The following is a 20,203-nucleotide window of genomic DNA, read 5'->3' on the forward strand; positions in this document are numbered from 1 at the left end:
ATTCTAGGCATGACATATGATCTATGAGTGTTCGTCATCTGCCAATAAATTCTTTATCAGAATGATTATATGTGTCATTTGCTCCATTGTTAGAATTTGCCACATCCTATGGAAGCAGAGTGCACTGGGAGGGGGGGCAGCCCTCTTCCAGTATAGGGTGAATATGTTGTTTGGCCGCCACGTCATAGGTTGAATAAGTAGTAAGTCCCCACTTGTCATGCCTCCCAAGTATGTGGCTTTATTCCCCAAATCAATATAGTAGGGTCGGAGGGTATCAGTTGTCCCACTGATGTGTCCCAGTATATCTTTCCAAAATGTTTGCATTAGTGCACAGGCCCACCATATGTGAAGGAAAGTACCAGATTATTGTTTGCATCTCTAGCAAGTAGCTCCTGTTGATGGAAATACTTGATTAATTCTCTCTGGGGCCATGTACCATTGGTAGATCACTTTATAAGCAGATTCCCTTTCAGGAATGCTTTTAAGCATCTTGGGGATATCTCTCCACTCTAGCTCCCAAGTTTTGTTTGGCATTTCCAGCTGCCAGTCACCCTCCCAACTCTTTTGAACCAGGTGTAGCGAATTCGCTTTGGAAGTTTGTAGGACTTGGTACGTTCGGCCCTTTTCTGCCAGAGGACATGCAGACTAGGGTGCAGCACCCAATGCCTTACTTGGCAGTAGCCAGGGAGGTTTTGCAGAAATATCCAGCAGAAACACAGTTTCTTACCATTATTCAAAAAAACTCCTGGATAAGTTTAACATACTAAACAACTTGCAGAGCGAAATGCAAATTCTCCCACTTGCATTTACTGCAATACTCTAACGCATCAGGGCCCCGGTTGCTCTCGGTGGGCGGAATCTCACGAGGGGAATCGCGAACATTTTACAGACCTTAAAACAGTGCAAACTGTACTAAGCTACATATCATAAAATGCCATCAGAATTCCTTGGAAACATCTCCATTTTTAAAAAGACCTTCAGGTAAGTACCTTCCGGTAAGTAGATGTGAAAACCCCAGCTCTGTCACCGAAAAAAGAAATATTAGAATGCCTATTGTTGGCGTAGAGCTGCAGGACTGGGAATGGAATATAGTTTTTTTGTTTTGGTTCACACTGGATGTCCCATTTATAGTAATAACATTTTATTTCAAATATAGGCTAAGAACGTAGCACCTGTCACAACCAAATTCTGACATTGGTTAGCTTTGGATATTTTATTAATTTTAGTAGAAGAATACCAGAGCACAAGTATTTTCAGCTTTCCAGGCAAAATGCTAAATTACCTCAGAGTGCCTCTCCAACATAAATTACATCGGGCCTTTTGCTGTTATTTGGCACTTGAATTAGGTGGTGATCCAAGGCCAATATTTTACATTTTACTGAAGCACTGGCCCTGACTACAAGGTCTTTACTGGCTACTGGGATTGATTTTTAGTTTAAATCAATGAAAAGAAACCCCATGTTCAGTAATCATACCGTCCCATTTTGTTGGGCTAGTCATGCCAGAAACATTTACAAAGCAAGAGGCAGCATATTCAAAATGTTTTATTTGGATCTTTATGTTTTTTTTGCAACAAGACAATTAAGACATTGTGAAAGGTGATGCATGAAAACTGGTGGACTGCTGATCCAGGACATGGCTGTGCTGGTTCCAGAGGGCAAGTTACCGGGGAGCTATTCTTCATTCTCAAGCCAACACATTCTCAACTGTACTGTTCATATTTTTACAGTAGGTTAATCATAGGGCATGTTCGCCAAACACCCCCTGCCAGGTGGATAAATATGACCGCTGCTGTTTTCATATGGTTTTAATGAACCCTACAGTGTTCTAGTCCCAGCAGCCCACAAACCACATTTTCCAGAGAACTTGCATAGGAGAAAACCACAAACGTGTGCCTTAGATATTTTGCCTAAAATGCAGCCATACTGCTCAAAGCAAGAGTGCAGAAACAGACACTACTTGAGCAAGGCAGACATATGGGCACTCTGCTGTGACTGAACAACAAATAGAAGCTGTTCTGAATCATCAGGGTTCTCACTGTTTGAAAGCAAGCTAGCTCTAGATTCAGTGTTTAGGCTTGGTCTCATCTACTATTCTTTTATGGTGCACATGCACCTTCACTGGCGGCTGAAGTGATCGCCCAAAAATTGGATTGTACTTTGAGTCTTTTGTTAGAACCTTTATTGTACCCATGAGCCCTATGCTTGTTTTCATGACATACTCTGCAATTGGATCCATTCCACATTTCAACCAGAGGTTTAGTTCTGTCAAATTGTTGTTTCCTAGAATCTTTATGCACTTTTTTAGGAAGAGAGAGATGAAGGAGGACAAAGGAGTCTGTGTCATGTTGCCTGACATGTCTAGCAGAGGTTTCGAGGCGGAAGAGTACCCTTTCGGAAAAAAAACTTTGCCCAGAAAAAACTTAAAAACTTTTTCAATCTTGGATGTGCGCTATACTGTGAAGCACACATGCAAAATCAGAAAAGTTTTTAGAAAAAACAACACCTTTAAGTTATGCCTCCAAGAGGCATTCATTTTTGGCACAACGTCTTTTTAACCATTGTCAGTAGATACGGCTTTGCTTCAAATGTCCATTTCCCACCCATGGAATACCCCCTTGATGCAAAGTAAGGCAAAGTTACTTTAAATAAAAAATGTGCATGGCTCTGTGTTGCTTTTGTGAAAAACCCTAATAGTTCTTCCCCAAGGAATTCCAATAGGTTATGTTGAAACACTTTTGGGATGTGCCTTCCCCACCGAAGCAGGTTTCATCTCATCGGGAGCAGTGAGATATGATCCTGGGAGGCTGACCATATGCATGTCCACAGGACAAAGAGGCACAATCCAGCCCCCTGCATAACCTGTTTCCTATTTCATTCATACCGGGGAGTAAAACCCTTCTTGTTCTTATTCCTTTCCATTATAAAGGCTGTGTTATGTGTCCATGCTCTGTCCAAACATGGATCTACGCAGGCAAAGTCAGAGATGCTTCCTCTCCTGCCCTCTGGTTCCTCTTACCATCTACATACATGTTAACATCTACAGCCACCAGACGAACTTCCACTATATATCGAGCTTCTTTCTGGCTCACTGGGCCTGATTCACACAGGAAAATGTACACTTCTGTAAAGTTTAGTATTTTTTGGGTAGTTGCAAACCACAAGTTTCATTTTACTGCTAATAATTTTGCAACTTCAGAAACTCTGCAGGCGGAGCCGAGACTTCGGCGCATAAAGACAGGACAGGTCTATCTTTTTATGCGCTGAGTCTCTGTTATGAGAGCGGAATCTCTGCACTCGTAGATTTACTATTGGTAAAATTAAAGTCATAGTTTGTGAATACGCCAAAAATAAAAACTTACGCAAAAGTATACGTTTACCTCCGTGAATAAGTCCCTCTTTATTCAGAGAGTGAGTGTAAACACGTTGTTATATAAATAGAGAACCTGGGACTACGCAATACATTTTGCTTATAACATTGCATGGCATGAGTAAATCACTGAGTCTAATAATGATAAAATTACTCTAATAATGACTGCTATTATAATACTGTTTGAGGCTCATATGGAAATAGAATTTCTCTGATTAGTTAAATCTGGTCCTGCAAAATGGTTCAGTGGAATAATCCTCATGTCTAACATTTGCAGTGATCCAAAAGTCATGAGATAGTTTACTCGAACACTTTGCCTTCCGTTTTCAGTAAACTGAGTACCATCATTTTGTGGTAAAAATATTATCTGTTATTTACAGCACTTATAGACGGCACACATGTGGCATAATGGAGGTACAACTATTGCCAGTGTTGTGCTAAGTTACTTGACACAAAAGTTTCTGTAACATATGCAGTGGTGGCTGATGCCTATCTAGGGTGGTGGGGCGCGTGGGGGAGGAGGAGGAGGAGTAGGTTTAGGTAATACATTTAACAAAAAAAAAAGACTTACCCTCCGCTCCTCTCCCGCTGACGCTCCTCTCCCGCTGACGCTCCTGGCCGCCTCGTTGCTCCTCTCGTCCGGCCTGGGTGTGGATGGGGCTCAAGGCACCGGCTCTCCACCCAATTCAGATGCTGCTCTCATAGCATGAGAGCAGCGCCAGGATTGGTCTGACCAGCTTCGTTTGCCACTCAGACAGTGCCTGAAAGTCTGTAGCTTTTCTCCAACCCGCGTAACATAGTGGGGTTGGAGAAACATAAGTGTGCATGTCTGTTTGGCCAGCCTAGGATGGCCAGCCAAACAGACATGCGCACTTATAGGTGCACACTACTCCTCCTTCCTGCCATGACATGCCCGGCCTCACCCTATACTTATTGCGCGGCTCAGACAGCAATGAATAAAACTATATTATCCTTGTGCTACGATCTTTTTTTTAATAATCTGCTGGCCCTGAGCAGTGGGGCAATGCTCCTACGCCACTATGGAGGAGCCGCCCCTGAACATATGGCTGCAATGCTCCTGCAAAGCCAGGTCCTTAAGTAAACAGAGCTGACACAATAGCTTCGGGTTTGCTGTCTGGAAAGACGTTTTCCAAATGTTCATCTCTGTAGCAAAACTCCTTTGAAAAAAAGTGACTTGTGAACTCAACAGGCAATTTGGAATCCGTCCAAGCCTGGGCCGCTGTACGTCCAGGAAACAGGAGGGAAGGAGGGAATCCCACTGCTGTATCCCACCTAAGGCAGCTTTAAAGAACTTTGCAGCTGGGCCCAAAGGAGACGATTAGCAGCGCAGAAATTTCACGGTTTCTGCAAAGCTGTGAATGAGGGAGACATGCCATATTTTGAAGAAATTCCATAGACTGTTAAAATGTTTTTTCGCCATGTACTCTACACTCCTGTTTCCTCCTGCGACAATTGTATTGCTGCATGGCTAATGGAATTGCACCCTTCGTCCATCTAAATGCACAGAGGCAGCCGCTGCAGGTAAGAGCTGTGGGGCCGGGGGGTGGGGGAGAGGAGGTGGGAGATTTCAGAGACGACTATGAGGTAAAATTAATTATTTATTTAATTTTACCTCGCGGTCATCTCTCGAAATACACCCCCCCCCCCCAACCCGACCCCCCCACCCCAAAGCTCTTAGCTGAGCGGCCGCGGCTGCACAGAGGATGTAATGTTAAGAGAGTAATTGTGTTATGAGCACAACAAAAATGGGAAAGAGGGCAACAACTGTAAAATATCACATAAAAAGGATAAATAAATACATGAATAAATGTGGGCATGAACTACATGTTTGCTGACAGCCTTTGAAGACAAAGACTGAAACTGAAGTGGGTGTTAGGTCTATAGTGCCATTTTTTGCAGTTAATGCACAAGTTTAGACACTGAAAGAATGTCAGCATTGACGCAACAGCTTTTAGTACATAGTGATTTCAAATGATTGCCTATTCCCAAGGTTTAGCCTGAAACACAGGCATCTTTCACATCTCATAAGATATTCAATTTATATTGTGAACTGTGACAAAAGTCCACCCACATAGACAGAAATAGAGAATGACATCATCAGTGAGGTACTTGTCTCTCAAGGCCAACCAGCAGCCATTTTGAATATAAATTCTGTGTTGCTATTTTCCCCTTTTGAAAATATGATTACTAGTCTAGCATCAGATGGCGTTTCCACCGTAGATTCTTCATGCATATGTCAGTATGCATAGTACAGTAGACGTATTTCAAATTTACATTGGAAGACAGCACTTGATCTTGCACAGAGGCAAGTTCTAGTCAAATCTCTTGGTCACACTCATAAAGTGGACAGCTACACTCAAGTATACCTCAAGGCTTTGAAGGTGATTTGTAGGACATCATAGACACATGCAGTTGTTTTACATTAGTTTGGGTGACACTACAATGCTTAGCTGTTTCTTCCTTCAGTTTTACTTTTCAAATACTACAATCAGTTTATGATGTAGCTTGAGTCCCACTTTAACAACGCCTTTATAGAGCAGTGTAGGAAAATGAGTTATTAGTTGGGTAGGATATGAGCCCTTCCCAAGTTGTAAGTCTAAAACCCTGTTACGCTCAACAGACAAGTTCATTAAATAATCTGGGCTGAATGAACCCCGATAAATATGACACAGAGAAAACAGGCTTAAACTAAGGAATTGTGTGTAAACTATTTAGCAGTGCCAAAACAATTATGATGTCAAAATACAGCACAATACAAATCCCCTAGCCATCTTTAAACATAGAGGATAATTTAACAAGAACAATTAAAACAAAACAACTTAAATCCAATAAAGGGAACCTGAGATATGAACTTTTAAATAATTAGGGCAAAAAAGTGAAAAGTAAAGCAAATCAAAAGTCACTGTTTGTGATCAAGATCTAGGTGCGTTCTCAGGCTAATCGCAATAGAGTGGAGGCCGCATATGCCAAGCGGGTTGTTGCAGTCAAAAATTTTACCTTCTAATTTAGTCTCTGCAATGCAAGTTGACTCTCCCAGTGGGGTTCGGCTGTAGGCTGTACCTGGCAAAGTCCTCTCAAAGCTGGATAGGCATTGAAGAAGGTCCCACAGAAGGCATTGATTATGGCGAGAAAAGCACTGAGCTGGAAAATTTGAATTTCATGCCAGCAAAGTCTTCTCATCGGGTGGATACTTTTTGTACCTTCTCTCAATCAAGAGTTCTGCCTTCAGACTTAGTCTCTTTTTATGGAGCTCAAAACCTTCCAGTGGGGCAAATCTGGATGCTGTATGCAATGAATTTGCTACGAGGTCCTGCAGATGCTCGCAGGTCTTGGAAGTCCAAATATTTTTTATGTCCCAACTTTTAAGACTTTCTGGAGCTGCCTCTTCTGTGGCTGCTAAGTCCTAGAGACAGTACATGGGGCCAGCACTCACCACAGCAGAAGCAACCAGTAGGGTTTAATACAGATCCAGTTGCTAATAGTCACTTAGTCACAACAGGAAAAAAGGCCTCTTGCAGCTTGTTGGGTCCCTGAAGTCACCTATCCCTTGGAGATTCTGTTTCAGTCTTGGATACAAGTGGGAGTAGGTACAGCTCTTCAGGTTCAGTTCATTCACAGGTCCAGATGTTTCCTGAAGAGCTGTTGTGGAGATGTCACTTTTGTAGAATTCACTAGCCAGTGGTGGGCTTCACTCCTGGACACTCCCTAACCAATGAGAAAAAAGGTCCCAGGGGCCTTCTTTCCCACATTTTCAACACATCCTGTTTGCCTTACTGCAAACTATACCACAGTGCACTATTATGAGTAAAATCTAAGATATCAACCCCCTTATGTCCTTGGAGGTTACTGGTGTTCCAGCCAGGGAGTGTGTTCAGGAAAATGAGTCCCCTCCTCAACTACACTAAACTGGTTCTGGGGCCCATTTCCCCTCCCATTTAAGCTGTCTGCAGATGGCCCTGGGAACAAAGGCTTTTCTTCCCCCTTTTCATTTAGCTATGAAAGGGCAGGCTTCACCCTGCTCTCTTTCAAGTTAATGACGTTTCTGGACCCTCCCCATCTGCCCTCCCTGAACTGAAACGAGTCACATGCCTCACATTCATGTCTTCCTGCCAAAAGGCCTAAGCAACTGTCTGTGCTCCTGAAGCAGCTTTCACACCTTATTAAGGGGAAGCACTGAGAGGAACCAGCTGGTCGTAGCCTAATGCTAATTAGCCAATTGGAGGTTTGGGCAAAGTTTAAATATTTAGCATTTTACTCAAATTCGACCACCAGTAAATTAGATTTTTAATAAACATTAAATATAGTGTTAAATCATTCTGATAGCTTGTCCCAAATCAAAAATAGCCAAAACTCTTATTTTATCTGAACTTTCGTGTTCATAATTGCAGCAGCTACAGCCCTTCACAGTGAAAATAGCTTTTAGGGGCTAGTCTCTGTAGGTACATGCCAACACTAAATTCATGCATGTACCACTTTCAAATATTGGGCACCCCACCTTGTGGGCTGCAAGACCTACTTAATGGTGAGTTATTTAATAGTTAATAGTGGGGTTCTTTCCGGTCAGAAAGCGTTATTTTGACAGGTTCACTTACAGGTTTAAAAGATGCACTAGTCAGGCCTCATAGGTAGGTCTGAAGCCATGCTTTATTTATCAGCTTAGTGGTTGGCACAAAATGTGCTGCAGTCCACTGATGACATTTAACTTCCCAGGCCACTGGTTTATGGTTTCCTGCACCATATACTATAGCCTTACTAGAAAGTTAAATATTCCAACTGGGGATTAGTTACTTTTACTATGTTTTAGGGGTCACAGCATATGCCATTAGGACTATACAGTAGTGCCCCAATGTACAGAGTTCAAAAGCAAGCCAGCCATGCCAGTCAGCCAAAAAAGGGAGCGATCACGCAAAACTGAGAATTTTCTCACCAGTATGAAAGACAGAAAGAGGGAAGGAAGGTCAGTACGATTAAGAAAAGAAACAGATGATCCCACTGTGACTTCCTATGAGCTTCTTTACTCAAATCATTAGAAGCATTGTTGCTTATGAGCAGAGCCACTGGACTTACGCAATTCTGCAGCCGTGATGCTTTCAGTTCTGTCATGGATTTCCCATATTTGCCACATGATCCATAACCTGATGCATATTTTTCAGATTTAACCAATCAAATAATCTTGTTTCTAGCGCAAAAAGATAAAAACAATTACTGAAAACGTTGCAACATGGGTTGCAGCACAATGGAAGGCCCTTTGCAAAAGATAACTGGTCACCTTTAAATTGTCTATTGTTGTATTTGAGTTTTAAACTGTTACTAATGAGGTTGAACCTTTGCCAACACAATGTTAACATGTAAAAAAGACAAAGTAATGCAGCAGTACTGTTAGAAAACGTGCTGCATTATGCCAAGTAATTTGCCCTTTCTTGCCATACAATTTAGTCAACCTTGCACATAATTTCGTCCTTCCCTGTTGCATAATTCCAGTGACCCTGCTTCGTCGGAGGGTCTTAGCTTGGAAAACCATAGAAAATGTGGCTCCTAGAACATAACTTTAAAAGAATAACGAAAGTACATGAAATTTGTGAGTTGGAGGCTCTTCTGAATCCACATAACTTTGTTGTTATTATTTGTATAGCCAAAACAAGAGAAAGCATGTTATGAACAAAACATATGTGCAGTGTGAATCAATGCAGACACATTGACAGCACTGTAGATTGTCACTTGTTTGTAAATGAGTGACTGGGAGGTGGGAAGCTAAGTATACAGATTCCTGGCCCGTATAATTGCAAGTCTAATACGCACTCCTCAGTCCACACGGCTAATATTTGATCACTTTTCCCACAGCTCACACTACAGATCAGATTTGGACAGAAGTGGACCTCTTTACAAGTGCCCATAAAAACTTGTTATTTCCTTCCAACGGGGCTCCTAGTGATTTTTTAAGTGAGGTCATAATGTGGATTGTGAGTTTTTGAGGACTATCATGATGAAACAGTGCTGATGTGGGGCATGGCTTTGTATGTATGTACACTTTATTTCCTAAGCATGAAGCTAGTCAATAGGCAGCAGAATGTTGCACAAGGGCAAAGACAAGCATAAAGCCAACTAGTTAGGAGAGGCAGCTGCTTTGTGGCTGAGTAATACTTTTGATATAGCATTCTTTAGAGGTACAGCTCCAGTGCTTTCCTTAACTGGAGCAGCCTTGAAACTGCCGTGATGGATACAGGGATGTTGTACCAGATCCTGGGTGCATAAATTGGACAGCCTATTGGCTTCTTTTTTCCTTATTTATTTTCTGTGTCCGCAGACAGATGAGGCCCTGGCTGCATGGTGTGCTGAGAACCACTGGAGATGGTGAGAGTGTTTGCATGAAAAGTAAGGGTGCTGGTCGTGATGGCTTTGTAAATGGTGCAGCTGGTTTTGAAGAAGGTGCAGGCCATCAAGGGGAGTCAGTGGAATTCCTACAGGATGGGCATCACATGTCTTCAGGCCCTCTATGAGAAATGCTGCAGCATACGATCTTGGCCCCTCAATTTTGGAATTCTCTACCTCTGGACATCAGATCACTGACCTCCTATGTTCAGTTCAGGAAACATCTTAAGACCTGGCTGTTCCGCCAGGCATATGACTAAATTATTTGAGAGGTAGTGTCCCCTGGACTTCAGCTCTATGTAACCTTCTGGTGTGCATGCGCTTTAGAAGTTCCTTTAACATAACATAACATGCCCTTAGGGTACCAGGGTGGGGTCTAGGAAGTCACTGAACAAGGTGTTACCATAATCCAGATACAAGAGTAAGAGTGTTTGAATAGGAGTTCTGAAGTCGCTTTCTGGAAGAACTTGCTTCACCTTCTTTAAAAACAGAGAGCTGGTATCAGGATATCTTTGTGTTTTTTTAGGAATGTGCTACTTGAGGTTGGGACTGGTGTTGAGGGTGAATATAATTGACTTAGCATTTGGTTAAACTTGGGTTTCAAACTGTCAATGTTAATGTCATTGAGCCAAGTTTTTACTAATTCTTGTTTGCTCTTGGCAAAAAATGTGAAGTCTACCTTGGTTGGGCTGAGCTTCAGGTAGAAGTTGAACATCCAGATCTGGTTGATGTGCAGGCGGTCTTATTGGTGAATCTTGATGCTTTTGTCTGTGATTAGAGCACTAGGCAGCTTCCTGTCGTGGTCGAAGATGACAGATGACAGTATGCAACACTAGGGGACTCAGCGGGTGATTTTGAGACTGGGAGTTCCCATGGTAAACAACTGGTGTCAGTTGGAATGGTAGAAGGAGACCCGATTAAGGAGTTTCCCATGATTCCCATTCCAGACTCCAGGGAGCATGATCAAAGGCAACCGAGAGGTCCAGCAATATCAGGAGGCAGGGGTCATCTTCATATGTGGTCGAGGACTTTATCTATTATCTGTAAGGTAGTAGTCGCCATGTTGCAGAGTAATCTCAACACAGACAAATATGCGGGTAGAACTAGCATTAATGTGATTTTGGAGTTGAACATAGACTGCTTTTCCAATGATCTTGCTCATGAATGGTAGGTGATTGATGGGCTGGTAGTTAGCAAGGTCAGCAGGGTCCAGTGTTGGGAGGATCTGGCCAGTCATGAGAACTTCTGGGAAGATTCCTTGAGTGAGAGAGGCATTGACAATAGTGGGTAGAGGAGAGAGAGAATGCCCAGCGAGAGATTTGATGAAGGACAAGGGTAAAATATCATCCTCATAACATGTAGCCTTGAGGGAGTTGAGTATGTCGGCAAGATCTCTGAGAGATGGGGCATTGGAGGATAACCATTGTGAGATTCTACAGGAAGGGGTAGGTGCTGTATGATCTTTTGTATTTTTTTTTTTTAAAGAGATGGATGGCATTGCAGTTTTCTGTTTTGTGAGGAATGGGTGGGTCTGGCAAGGAGTTGGTGCAGAGCTTGATGGTCTTGAAAAGTATTCTACTTCTGTTGGTGGTTATGGTGATATTAAAAATCACGTATTAAAATTACGTTAAAATTTTGCTTTACCTGCTCCATCAGTGGCTTCACTGATGATGTTTCTATGGTACTTTCGTTTGTATCTATACACTCTTCACAACCATATCATCGTATTATAGAGGAGTTTCCAAATCAGTATCCACATAGCTGTAGATCATTCAGAAATCATTTATTTCTTTTTTAGGAATGCAGCAGCCGACGCGCGTTTCGCCCCACCTAGGGCTTCCTCAAAGCACATTTATGTCGTAGCTCACACTCTGTTGTTATGTAACTATTCAAAAGTAATTGTCTCCAAACGACATGTTGTATCTCGCAGCATTCCAATGTTCAAAATTTCATACGTTGAAATTTTGAACATTGGAACGCTGCGAGATACATTACTCGGTGGAACGTATCATGGCTCCACGAGGTTATTGAAAAGGAGTTTTAGAGATTCATGGATTATAACATAGATCATAACAGAAATAAATATTGAGAACAGATGAAAACTTGAAGCTGACTGAATTCCTGACAACATGTCGTTTGGAGACAATTACTTTTTAATAGTCACATAACAACAGAGTGTGAGCTACGACATAAATGTGCCTTGAGGAAGCGCTAGGTGGGGCGAAACGCGCGTCGGCTGCTGCATTCCTAAAAAAGAAATAAAACAATTTCTGAATGATCTACAGCTACGTGGATACTGATTTGGAAACTCCTCTATAATACGATGATATGGTTGTGAAGAGTGTATAGATACACATGGGATTAGAGTTACTCGTGTATGGTGCGCTCTTGTGTCTTTTGTTTGTTAGGTTTGCTCTGGGACAAGGAAAGTTAAACAAATTTTCTTTGTACACCCAGGTTGTAACACTCTAGGTGGATGAGTGTTTGACACTGAGATTGCACCCAATATTAGAGTGTTAAAAAAATGAGTGTATTGTTGATTTAGTAACATTTGGAGACACTTTGATGAGCAGATCACATATAGCAAATCCACCGTAGTATTTGAAGATGGTACTTTCGTTTGGCTGATGTGATAAGCTGTCTGGATGTTGCACAGAGGGATTTTAGTCTCCTGAGACCCTCATTAGTTCTGTTTCTTCCTGGGTACTCCACTTGTAGATTTCACCTGCTTGAAGCAAGTAAACTCTTTGGGTAGAATACCATTAACCAATGGTGTTGCCACTATACTCATGATTCTAATGGGTCCTTCAGACTGCCATTACCGGGCCCATTGAAACTAATGAGCCACTCATAATGAGAGCCAAAGTAATTACACAGTGTACTTAGACAAACAAACTAAGATTGCTGCACTGTGGGGACAAAAACTGCATCTAACATATGGTATCCAACATATCAGACTATGCCTAGGGTTGCTTGTGTTCCAATACAGAGGACATGTGCCCTTTCCATTTAAGATGTCCTGCCCCTCGTGGGGAGGTACCAATACTAATTGCTATCTGATTGGTTCCCATCTGTAATGGGACCATTGTCCCAAATGACACTGGAATCCAGTGATACCCAGGAAATTCCAAGTAATTTTGATTAAATCAAGCATTCATACCCATCCCATTTTTCATAGTTAAACGGGAAGTCATGACCTCAGCATGTCACCAAACTTACATTGGTCCATATTCAAAAATGTATTTGCAAATCTAAGTGGCACATAAGATTTGCCGTGTGAATAAATCTGCTCACACCGACGAGTTGTGTGAGTGTTCGGTGTATTACAGCCGGATATTATTATTATTATCATTATTAAATTAAATTTCTAAGGCGCACGGCTACCCATAGGTTTCCCGGTGCCATCGGACACACGCAAGAAGACAGAGCTACACTATTGGTTATATAACCATGTTTTAAGATCTTTGCGGAATTTGAAGTAAATAGTTTAATGCCGGAGTTGTAAGGGGAGAGAATTCCACAGTGAAGGAGCTAAGCAGGCAAAGGACCGACCACCCATACGTACTTGTTTGATCCGGGGGACTTGAAACTTAGCCTGAGAAGAGGATCGAAGATGGCGCGTGGGAAGGTACGGCTGTACCAAAGCACTGAGATACTGTGGCACTGCACCCGATTTAATCTTATGCATATAGCATAGGGCTTTAAATTTAGTGCGATTTTCCACCCTCAGCCAATGAAGGTTGTGCAGGGATCCTAAAATTGAGGCCTTTCTAGGTAATTGGCAAAGTAGTCTGGCAGCGGAATTCTGGACGACCTGCAGCTTACGAACCACTGCCTTGTTGGCTCCCAAATATAGGAAATTGCAATAGTCCAGTCTGGACACAATCAGGACCTGTATAACTGTTCTTTGTGTAGACCTAGGCAGCATCCAAAGAATGTCTTTGAGCCATCTTAGGATGGTAAAACAGGTCGAGGCGACCTTAACCGCTTGCTGCCTCATAGAAAGTTGGTCTTCTATGATTATACCAAGATTACGGACTGATTGTGACGGTTGGGGGAGATCACCCATTTAAGGTGGCCAGTGTTGGGGACCCCAGAGATCTTTGTTTCTGCCGGATAGGAAGTGAACGCACACAACATGTGAGTTTATGGGTACTGATCATCACTAGGCAAACACATTCCCACCCTGGATGCTGTCAGAAATGTATTCATGTCACGGGCAGTAAAAATGTCTGTATCATGGTTGGGACTGAGAGTTTCTCCTAAGGGAAAAAGTTTTCTTCTATGGGGGGAAAAATAGCTTCTGCAGATCCACCTAAGCATGACTTTTGGCATTGAAAATGTGTGCTTAATTATTTTCTACATGTGTAAATTATTATTCAAGGCATGTTTTTGGGGAATCTGGGAATGCCACCAGTTCATGGAGTCCTGTGTGAATGCCAATGTGTAATGTATACAAGATGTATGCTTAAACCTACAAATATTTATATTAGACCTTACAACCATGGCTTTTCTGAATCAGGCCTTGAATATAGTCTGGTTTGAGTGCAAAACCTTAGGTTATATTCTATACATGCAGTGTACCACTAGTTGAAATTATGTTTTAGGAAAACTGGAGCAAAAGACTCAAATTGATAAGTGCTCAAAGTTATAGTCAGTGAATTTGGTTTATATATTTAATTGAATTAGTATAGCACATACTTATTAGTATAGCTTTTTTAATCAATGTAATCAAATATTAATTTAATTATTGCAAAGTCTGAATAATTATTCGATAATGGGAGTCAAACAGTGATCCTTTAAAGCACTTTTATATGCAAAAAAATAAATGCAACACCCATATACCTCTGAATAAAACAATATGTTAAATAACGGGATATGGAATCGTTTCTTGATATTTTAACACAATTTTGCCTGACACTCAGAATCTATTTTTAGTTGCAAGTTCAGGTCAAATTAATTTACAGTATAAAAGACTCTGACTCCTCATTATTGTAATGAAGACAGGGAAGGCCTGCTTCTTGAGTTTAATGAGACACCTATGGGGGACTCACGTGTACTTTCTTTAAGGGAAGCCCTTTGAAAAGAGCAATAAATGATGTGTCGCAGGTGTCTGGATCATGGCCACTCAGATGACTGATGCGTGTTTGTGGCCACTGTTCAGAGACCAGATTAGTCCCTTGCATCACAGGACCACATTAGTCCCTTGTTTAACTGCCCTTCAGTTCTGTTACCCTCGTGCCACTACGGTGCTTTTATATAGCACTCATTCCCCAGTTACTTGGGTCACCATTGCAAGCTCATTAGGAATTCTGGTGTAAATTGATACTTGTATAGCGCACTACTCACCTGCAAGGGTCTCAAGGCGCTTGTACGAATACCGCTGTGGAACCCATCCTGGCTTTCCCTGTGAGGCATCCACTCCTGGGCACCCCCAAGGTGGTGCAGTAATTCTGCATCCGATATTACCAACCACATGTGCAGCTGTCATGTCAGGAGCAGTTTCACATTGGAATTTAGTTGTGTCCACTATGGAATGGGAAATTACTATGAAAATGATTGTTACCATACTGATATATATTACCTAGTGGTGGTTGTCACTAGATAGTTATAACTAGCCCTGCTTTTCCAGTGGAAAAGTGTTTATTTTGTTGCTATTAACTTTGGTACTATTTGACGAATCTGCACAAAACTTTACACCAAGGTGCTACTTTGTGGCTAGTATGTTTGGGGGTGTTTTCCGTCAAGCGAGGGCTGATAAAACAGAGGGGTCCTAAAACGCAAAATCCCCATGCATTTTTCATTGACTTCTTTAAGACGCACTACTGTAAAAACTGCTGAATGAAATTACACCAAATTTGGCAGGAAGCTTGATCCTGGACTGCAGATTGTGCTGGTTGTGATTTAGTGTAAATCATTTCAGGAGTTTTTAAAGAAATGAAGGTTTAAAAATAATTGTATATCAGGACAGTTGGATCCACAAGAGTCTCGTGGGAGCACCAATTTGAAAATGGAGCATTCTGATTGGCCCAAGGAGCTTTATTTCTATTTGTGTGTGTGTGTGTGCCTGTCCTCTGTCAGCTCTGTTTTTCCCCTTACAGTCATGTGACTGCATCCCTCTTTACCATGTGCTAAACACGGGTTCTCATCATTTTCATTCAATGTCCCTACATTTTTGATTTCCTTATTTGTTCTTTGTGCTAAATTTTGTGCCTTGCTTCAGTTACACTTAACTAATAACCTACTCTCATGTCTTTCATGATCAATATCACTTTTTGTAAACTTTCACTTTATACTGTGTGTTTATCAAAAGCACTAGAAATAACATGAAAATATAAAAAAATATATATGAAGGTGTTATTTGCAGTGATAGTTATTCTGGTCCAAGTCCAGCTGACAGACTCCGTGTTTCTGCCACTGAGCACCTCAGTAGACTAGTAGTTAAATAAAATACTCAAAGAAGTCAATGGAGTATGTTACAAACTAAACCCAGCGTAGCAGGGGGCACCTGGCATATGGCTCTTGTAAAACAATCTGTAACTTGTCAACTGGAATTTCCACCTGGGGGAGTAGCTAGTCACCAATCCACATTGATGCTTTGCATTGAGTGTTCATTCAATCAATCAATCAATCAATCAGTAATTTATATAGCAAGGCTACTCACCCGTAAGGGCCTCAAGGCGCTGAGGGGACGTGGCGCTCTTCACCATCGTGAAGGAACTTGGCAAACCCAGCTCCAGCTCTAACAACATCCCGCCATCACAAGACCTCTGCGACTTGCTAGCCACCTTTATCCACTGCAAGATCATAGACATCCACGACAGCTTCAACACTCCGACCCCCCCCCCCGACAGCCGCCGACACCTCAGACTCACCGCCCCCCAGCCACACCGGCCTCCTGCTCTCCTGGAACCATGACGATGACACCATCAAAACCATGAACACCATCCACTCAGGCTCACCGTCAGACCCCTGCCCCCACCACATCTTCAACAAAATGATCTTCATCATCGCAACCCAACTCCGGAAGATCATCAACAGCTCCTTCGAGACCGCCACCTTCCCGGAGAACTGGAAACATGTCGAGATCAACACCCTACTCAAGAAACCCAAGGCAGACCCAACGGACCTCAAGAACTTCCGGCCCATCTCCCTGCTCCCGTTCCCAGCGAAAGTCATCGAGAAGATCGTCAACAGACAACTTACCCGCTTCCTCGAAGAGAACAACACCCTAGACTCGTCCCAATCCAGATTCCGCAGCAACCACAGCACCGGAACTGCCCTCATCGCAGCCACCGACGACATTAGGACCCTGCTGGACAATGGCAAAACCGCTGCCCTTATCCTCCTATTCCTCTTGGCCGCCTTCGACACCGTCTACCACCACACCCTACGCACTCGCCTCCACAACGTGGGGATCCACGACAAAGTCCTGGACTGGATCACCTCCCTCCTCACCGACAGAACCCAGAGAGTCCGCCTCCCTCTATTCCGATCAGAAGCCACCAAGATCATCTGCGGCGTACCCCAAGGATCATCCCTCAGCCCGTCCCTTTTCAACGTCTACATGACACCTCTTGCCAACATCGTCCGATCGCACAACCTCAACATCATCTCATACGCCGACAACGCCCAGCTGATCCTCTCCCTCACCAAGGACCCAGCCACCGCCAAGACTAACTTCCACAAAGGAATGAAGGTCTTCGCTGAGTGGATGAAGAACAGCCGCTTGAAGCTGAACTCGGACAAGACGGAGGTCCTCATCCTCGGCCCCACCCCCTCCACCTGGGATGACTCCTGGTGGCCGGCCTCGCTAGGTGTTGCACCGACACCCACCGAGCATGCACGCAACCTGGGGTTCATCCTGGACTCATCGCTGTCAATGACCCAGCAAGTCAACGCCGTCTCCTCCTCCTGCTTCAACAACCTCCGCATGCTTCGCAAGAACTACAGATGGATCCCCACCGAAACCAGAAGGACGGTCACCAAGGCCCTTATCACCAGCAGGCTAGACTAGGGCAACGCCCTCTACGCGGGAATCACGGCCAAACTCCAGAAAAGACTCCAACGCATACAGAATGCCTCCACACGCCTCGTCCTCGACATCCCACGCCACAGCCACATCACTGCCCACCTGAGAGACCTGCACTGGCTACCCGTCAACAAGAGGATCACCTTCAAGCTCCTCACCCATGCTCACAAAGCACTCCACGACGCCGGACCAACATACCTCAACAAACGACTCACCTTCTACACTATCAACCACCAGCTTCGCTCCGCTGACCTTTCCCTCGCCACCGTCCCATGCATCCACCAAACTACCTCCGGCGGCAGATCTTTTTCCCACCTCGCCGCCAAGACATGGAACACACTCCCCATCCACCTGCGACAGACCCAGGACCTGCTGTCCTTCAGGAGACTTCTCAAGACATGGCTGTTCGAACAGTAGCAGTCTTTCCCCCTGTCCCTCCTTAGCGCTTTGAGACCCTCGCGGGTGAGTAGTGCGCTCTACAAATGGTTGATTGATTGATTGATTTATTGGAGGCTGCTGATCCATCTGGCCGTGGAGGTCCAGTCAAAGAGCCAGGTCTGGAGATCCTTCCTGAATAGAGTCAGTGAGGGTGATTGACTGATATGGAGGGGCAGGGTGTTCCAGGTCTTGGTGGTGAGGTAGGAGAAGGACCTTCCTCCGGTTCTGGGCTTGTGGGACAGTGGCCAGGGCAAGTTGGGCAGAGCGAAGTTGTCTGTCGGGTGCATGGAAAGAGAGGCCGTGGTTCAGATATGCTAGTACTGAGTCATGGAGAGCCTTGTAGGCATGTGTGAGGATCTTGAAGGTGATTTTCTTATTGACTGCGAGCCAGTAGAGTTGACGGATGTGTTTAGTGATGTGGCTGTGGTGGGGGATGTCGAGGACCAGTCTGGCTGTGGCGTTTTGGAAGTTCTAACGTTTCCTGAGCTGTTTCTGGGTGATACCGGCATAGAGTGTTTTGCAGTAGTCTAGTCTGCTGGTGATGAGTGCATGGGTGACTGTCTTTCTGGATTCTGTGGGGATCCATCTGAATGTGTTTTGGAGTAGGTGGAACGTGTGGAAACAGGATGAGGATATCGCGCTGATCTGGCGGTTCATTGAGAGTGAGAAGTCCAGTACGATGCCGAGGTTGCATGCGTGGTCCATGGGGGTGGGAGAGGTTCCCAGACTAGCGGGCCACCAAGAGTCACCCCAGGCTGAGGGGACGGGTCCTAGGATGAGTACTTCTGTCTTGTCCGAGTTGAGCTAGAGGCCGCTATCTTTCATCCAGGTGGTCTCTGCCTTTATCCTGCTGTGGAAGTTGGTTCTGGCAGTTTTTAGTTTATTGGTGAGGCAAAGCATCAGCTGGGTGTCGCGATGCTGTTGAGTCCGTTGCTTCTGATGATAGCCGCAAGAGGGGCCATGTAGATTTTGAAGAGGGTGGGGTTTAGGGAGCAGGGGTCGGTCCAGGTTTCCGTGAAGGAGATGTCAGAAGTGACGTCGAGGAGGTCCCAGATTTCAGTGACATGTTTGTGGAGGGATTGTACGTTGCGGAGGATGCAGGTGAGCTGGTCGGGTGCGCTGTTGGTTTGGGCGGCGAGAGGATCTGGCGTGTTGGCGTGGGTGAAAGTGTGGCTACAGTTACAGCAGGAGAAGGCTCCTTAGGTCTCTTTCGGCGATGTGAGGTAGCAGACATCATTGTGTCCTGAGCTGTGGGTGAGGAGGGTGCTGGCGTCGTATCGGTGTAAGGACCGAGAGCCAGGGTCCCTGACGATGTGCGCTGTCCTGGCGCAGATGAGCTTGCTGGAGGGGTGGCGGGTCCACTGGAAATCACAGGGGCGAGGGCGGTGGAAGAAAAAAGGGAGGATTAGAAAAAAAGGCTGAATAAAGGCAGAAAGCAGAAAAAAGAGACAGAGGGGCATCCCAGCAGCAGAGCAGTGACCCTCTACCACTATACCACCATGGATGAGGCGCAGGCAGGAACCTGCGGGTGGAGGAGGGCCTCGAGCTCCTGACCAGAGAGTCAGCGCCAGCGAAGGGGGCAGCAGTAGCTACCAGGCGGAGCTGCGCTGCGAAGAGAACAAGTCCACTAGAAGGTTAAGTAAAATGTATATTTTAATCTCATTGTTAACTGAAAGGACATCGGATTTTATTTATTACTAGACGATGCTTCTCTGCCCATCTGGCCTTTCTCTCTGTGCTGATCACACTTTCACGAGCTGTTTGTAGAATATTTGTGTCTGCTGGTGTATGACATGTTAATCTGAACCTCCACATTTGAATATATACTTTGCCATAAAATGATGACATTGAATGCCAAACGCTGAATGAACACTTCGAATCTTTTCGATCCTTCCGTTTTCTTTCCTTTTCTGAGAATGCATAATGAGATTTAGGGAACAGCTGCCACTGGAGCATGAAAGCTTTCACTTGCAA

The 20,203-nt window shown here is 44.1% G+C and overlaps 1 protein-coding gene across 2 annotated transcripts in view; it reads right to left on the reverse strand.

Moving 5' to 3' along the window:
- BDNF (brain derived neurotrophic factor) overlaps positions 1-20,203 on the reverse strand; it is a 114,490-nt gene that overhangs the window by 38,647 nt on the left and 55,640 nt on the right. The gene's annotated exons all lie outside the window — the stretch shown is intronic.

The sequence above is a fragment of the Triturus cristatus genome, chromosome 3_1 (assembly GCF_964204655.1).
Source record: "Triturus cristatus chromosome 3_1, aTriCri1.1, whole genome shotgun sequence".
Classification (NCBI taxonomy): domain Eukaryota; kingdom Metazoa; phylum Chordata; class Amphibia; order Caudata; family Salamandridae; genus Triturus; species Triturus cristatus.